The sequence below is a fragment of the Ursus maritimus genome, unplaced genomic scaffold (assembly GCF_017311325.1).
Source record: "Ursus maritimus isolate PB19 unplaced genomic scaffold, ASM1731132v1 scaffold_23, whole genome shotgun sequence".
Lineage (NCBI taxonomy): Eukaryota > Metazoa > Chordata > Mammalia > Carnivora > Ursidae > Ursus > Ursus maritimus.
The window spans coordinates 27,125,887-27,131,458 of NW_024424786.1; the positions used below are offsets into that span (position 1 = coordinate 27,125,887).

At 41.8% G+C, this 5,572-nt stretch overlaps 1 pseudogene; it reads left to right on the forward strand.

The window, feature by feature from the left end:
- Positions 1 to 4,179: 4,179 nt before the first annotated feature.
- Positions 4,180 to 5,168, forward strand: LOC103672350 (annotated as a pseudogene).
- Positions 5,169 to 5,572: the final 404 nt, after the last annotated feature.

The following is a 5,572-nucleotide window of genomic DNA, read 5'->3' on the forward strand; positions in this document are numbered from 1 at the left end:
GAGGAGACCTTCGCAGAGGCTCCTGCTGCCCCAAGCCCATCCCAAGTAAACCTACAATCCAATCACAGCTCCCTGACAAGGAAGCTCTAGTCTAGGGAATGAGAGGTGAAAAAAGCATTTGGGGTCCCTGATATGCCTGGAGCGTCCTGTGTGAAGCGTCTTACTTTAAGTCAGTGATGTCAATTTCCATAAGTCTCAGAGAGGGACACTTGGGCAAAAATCAGTGAATGGGGTCAAACAGGGTAAGAGCACAGGTTTAAAGTCACACAGATCTGGGTTTGAAACCACTTACTGGAGTTGTACCTCAAGCAAGTTTGTACCTGAGACAAGCCATGTAACCTCATAAACTTTGGTTTCCCCATCCGTGCATGGGAGCTCCTGCCTTACAAGGTTGTCTGAAGGGGCAGCTGTGTGGCTCAGTCAGTTGAGCGTCCAACTCTTGATTTCAGCTCAGGTTGTGACCTCAGGGATGTGAGATTGAGCCCCACATCCCCTCCGCCTCTCCCCACTCCCGCACACCAGTATGCGCACGCACTCCCTCTCAAATAAATAAATAAATAAAAAGGTTGCTTTGAAGATAAATAAAATAATGTATGCAAAAACAACTTTCACAGTGTGTGGTGGCTGTGTATAGTCAGTTCCGCCAAGCTGGAGCTATGTTCCTCAGACTTCCCTTCCCTTCATCATCCTGGATGAGGGTGGGTCACAAGGAATCACGGATGAAAAATGGAAGGCAGAAGGGAAGCAGCCCCAACTGGCTCTAAGGCCCATGTGGAATGCCAGGCACCACTGCAGCCCACCATGCGGTCACTGATCTGTTGGCACACTTGCTGGGTGCTGTAGGTTGGGCTCACTCTTCAGCTTGAGTCCCAAGCCAGAATGTATGCCAGCCCCTTCTGAAGGGTCACCCACATTGCCAAGGCAGGTGGAGGTGAAAGGCAGACACAATCCCAGTTTGTCCTTCCTCTCCCCTACTTCTTTCCAACTGCCCACTGTGCCGACTTACAGTGACTTCAGGCCCACCACGACAGCCTCCTGTGGAATTCTCCAACTCTGCAAGCACACAAAACCTTATTCCAGTAACAAACCCTGAATGCATACAACTCAGAGAGGTCCTGCTTCACTGATAAACCGTACCTGGCATGTAGTAAATGCTCACAAAAGAAAACACTGGCATAATGCATAATGCATAATGCAAGTGTAGATGGTTGTTGAGAGTACTGGTCCAAACTCTACCCTAGACAAATCACTCAGTTCTTCTGAAACTCCGTTTCCTCAGCTGTAAAATAGTGATAATAATATGACCTTTAGAAATGGTTAAATTAACATGTGAGCAGAGTGCCTGACGTTGAAAGTATTAGGGAGAAAACCTTTATTTCCCGCTCTAATTCTTGGGTGTAGCATTTCGAAATCCGTCACCAATAAATAAATGCCTCATCCTTCAAACAATCTTTGTCAATAATGAAACAGTATTTCCACTTCCATCCATGTTACTTATCAGCTGCTATTTATAGCCATGAAAGAAGAACACTGATATTAGACTCCTTCAAAGATGCCCACCTGTGTCCTGTGCTCCAACTGTTACAACTCAATACATGCACCAAAACTCAAAGGTCCTGGGTTTTCATCTGGCTTTGCCAACAAGTATTGGTCTCCTCACTTTCACGATTCTCCGTTTCCTCGTCTACAAAGGGAGAGGGTTGAATTCATAAGATCCTTCAAACCCCAGCAGACCCCAGGTCTATTATTATTTTCATTTTGCCTGTTAGAGATTAAAGAGCTTAATTCAGTGTTTCCCAAAGTGTGGTCCCTGGACCAAAAGCAGCAGCATCCAGAAATGATTAGAAAGGCAAATTATCAGGTCTCACTGCAGACCCACAGCAACAGAAACTCTGGAGTTAAGGCCCAGAAATCTGTTTTAAAGAGTCTTTCAAGCGAGTCCAATGCATGCTCAAGTTTGACGACCACTGGCCTAATCAAATCACCACAGAATAAAAGTTGCTTAGTCAGAACTTGAACGCAAGTCTGTGACTCGTTTCTAGTTGTCCTATACTTCTGGAGAGAAGGACCTTGTAGGAACAAATACATTAGAGAACAAGACAAGTCCCGGGGCACCTGGGTGGCTCAGCTGGTTAAGCGTTTGACTTCGGCTCAGGTCATCATCTCAGGGTCCTGGGATCAAGCCCTGTGTTAGGCTCCCAGCTCAGTGGGGAGTCTGCTTCTCCCTCTCCTTCTGCCCCTGCCCCCCCCACCTGTGCTCTCTCTCAAATAAATAAAATCTTTTTAAAAGAAAAAAAAGGGAAAGGAAACAAGTTCAAAAACGCAAGAAAAAGGATAGAACTAAATCCTAAATAATATGCTAAAAAATCTCCGGGTTCTACAATTGAGAACCTTTGATCCCTGGCACTGGGCTGGGCTAAGACTGACCTTCCTGCTCTGACACCATCCTAAGAACTTTTCCCTGGGGGAAAAGTTGAGCTAGAACAACTGTCAGAACCAAGAAGTCTTCAACTTGTAGACAGGCATAGCACAGAAAAGAGAGGGCATTAACTGTTCAAATTCAGCATCTGCTTTATTTTATTTTTTTTTTTTAGCATATACACATGTGTTCCAAAAATGCATAATAAGCAAGATAAATTCATGTATGCTGTAGGTATTTTTGGTTCCATATTTTATTTCTCCTTTGCCTTTTTTTTATTCCTACCTCCCTTCTTCCCTACTCTCAAATAATGCATGTTAATAACCTAGTATATTTTTCCCCATAGTCATATAATCAAATACACACACTTTCCCACACACGCTTGTTTTACTCACACTTCATGGAAATTCTTCTACAACAAGAGATATAGTACAGCTCTCACTCATGTGTCACAAAAGCTATGTAATAGTCCCATCATGTGAGCCTACAATAATTTATATGCAATAATTTATATATTCCTGAATAATGAGAATTCACTAGGTTTCCAATTTTTCACCGCCTCAAGTGTTGTTGTAATAAATGAACTTGCACACATGTACTTCTGTAGGGGTGATTTTATTTGCATAGAACACATTTCCAAGGATGGAATATCAGGCTTAAAGGCTCCATGTATTTTTAATTTAATAGATGTTCTTACATGGCTCTTTAAAAAGGGCATAACCATTTACATTTCCAGCGCAATGTATGGGAGTGCCCATTTCTCTTAACCCAACCAGCAATAAATGTTATCTGTCTTTTTAATTTTTCTCTTGTTTGAACATCAGGAAGTGATATCTCATTGCTATTTCAATTCACATTTTCCTAATTAATTTGCATTTGGATTTGACCTTTTCATATGCTTGTTAGGTATTTGTATTTGTATTCTATGTCTGGGCATGTACTGATGTTCTTTTTCCCTCTTTCCTGTTGGGTCCTTTCTTCCACTCTTGCCTATTTTTAAGAGCTCTAGATATATTAGAATATTAAACCTTTCATTAGCATTACAATTATTTTTTGAAAACTGTCATTTCTCTATTAACTTAGTTTATGCCATTTCTTACAGCTATTTGTATGTAGTCAAAAACCTTAAGCAGATCTCACTGTCTCTAAAGTACATGTGTAACCACCTAAATTTCTTTTTTTCTTTTTTTTTTTAAGTTTTTATTTATTTGACAGAGAGAGACAGCCAGCAAGAGAGGGAACACAAGCAGGGGGAGTGGGAGAGGAAGAAGCAGGCTTCCAGCAGAACAGGGAGCCCGATGCGGGGCTCTATCCCAGGACCCCGGGATCATGACCTGAGACGAAGGCAGACGCTTAAAGACTCAGCCACCCAGGTGCCCCACCACCTAAATTTCTTACAGAATTTTTATTATTTGTTGTGTTTATTTTAGAGATTTTGCACTTTTGTGAATGGATCTTTTTCTTTCTTCAGGGGTTATAGATAAAACAGAATAATTACTGATATTTATATATTCATCCAACTACTTATCAAATTCCCTTATCAATTCCAATAGTTTTCTAACAGAGTCTCTTGCGTTATCGAGGTACATGTTCATATAGTCAAAAAATGTAATAATACTATCTCTTTATTTTCCAGTAGATAGCAATATCTACTTCCAATTTTAATGGAAAGGTTTAATAGATGCTTATCAAATTCTTTTAAAATCTGTTGATGAGCTCCTTTCTGCCCGTGGATGCCGCCGAGTAAGCATCGTTAAAGTCTCCCCTCCCACCTCCATCATGTCTAATTCAGAGTCTCCCAAAGAGCCTGAACAGCTGCAGAAGCTCTTCATCGGAGTTTTGAGCTTTGAAACAACTGATGAGAGTTTGAGGAGCCATTCTGAGCAATGGGGAACACTTATGGACTGTGTGGTAATGAGAGATCCAATACCAAGCACTCCAGAGACTTTGGGTCTGTCACGTATGCCACGGTGGAGGAGGTGGATGCAGCCATGAATGCAAGGCCACACAAGGTGGATGGAAGAGCTGTGGAACCAAAGAGGACTTTCTCAAGAGAAGATTCTCAAAGACCTGGTGCCCATTTAACTGTGAAAAAGATTTTTGTTGATGGCATTAAAGAAGACACTGAAGAACACCATCTAAGAGATTATTTTGAACAGTATGGGAAAATTGAAGTGATTGAGATCATGACTGACCGAGGCAGTGGCAAAAAGAGAGGTTTTGCTTTTGTAACATTTGATGACCACAACTATGTAGACAAGATTGTCATTCAAAAATACCATACTGTGAATGGCCACAACTGTGAAGTAAGGAAAGCCCTATCTAAGCAAGAGATGGCTAGTGCTTCATCCAGCCAAAGAGGTCAAAGTGGTTCTGGAAACTTCGGTGGTTGTCGTAGAGGTAGTTTTGGTGGGAATGACAATTTTGAGGGAACTTCAGTGGGCGAGGTGGCTTTGGCGGCACTCAAGGTGGTGGTGGATATGGTGGCAGTGGGGACGGCTATAACGGATTTGGTAATGATGGAAGCAACTTTGGAGGTGGCTGAAGCTATAATGATTTTGGCAATTACAACAATCAATTCTCAAATTTTGGACCCATGAAAGGAGGAAATTTTGGAGGCAGAAGCTCTGGCCCCTATGGTGGTGGAGGCCAATACTTTGCCAAACCACGAAACCAAGGTGGCTATGGTGGTTCCAGCAGCAGCAGTAGCTACAGCAGTGGCAGAAGGTTTTAATTACTGCCAGGAAATAAAGCTTAGCGGGAGAGGAGAGCCAGAGAAGTGACAGGGAAGCTACAGGTTACAACAGATTTGTGAACTCAGCCAAGCAGTGGTGGCAGGGCCTAGCTGCTACAAAGAAGACATGTTTTAGACAATACTCATGTGTATGGGCAAAAAACTCAAGGACTGTATTTGTGACTAATTGTATAACAGGTTATTTTAGTTTCTGTTCTGTGGAAAGTGTAAAGCACTCCAACAAAGGGTTTTAATGTAGATTTTTTTTTTGCACCCATGCTGTTGATTGCTAAATAGTCTGATCATGACGCTGAATAAATGCGTCTTAAAAAAAAAATCTATTGATGAAAGAATATAATTTTTCTCCTATAATTTGTTAGCAAATTTTCTGCTACTGATCACTTTTGCATTCCTGGAAG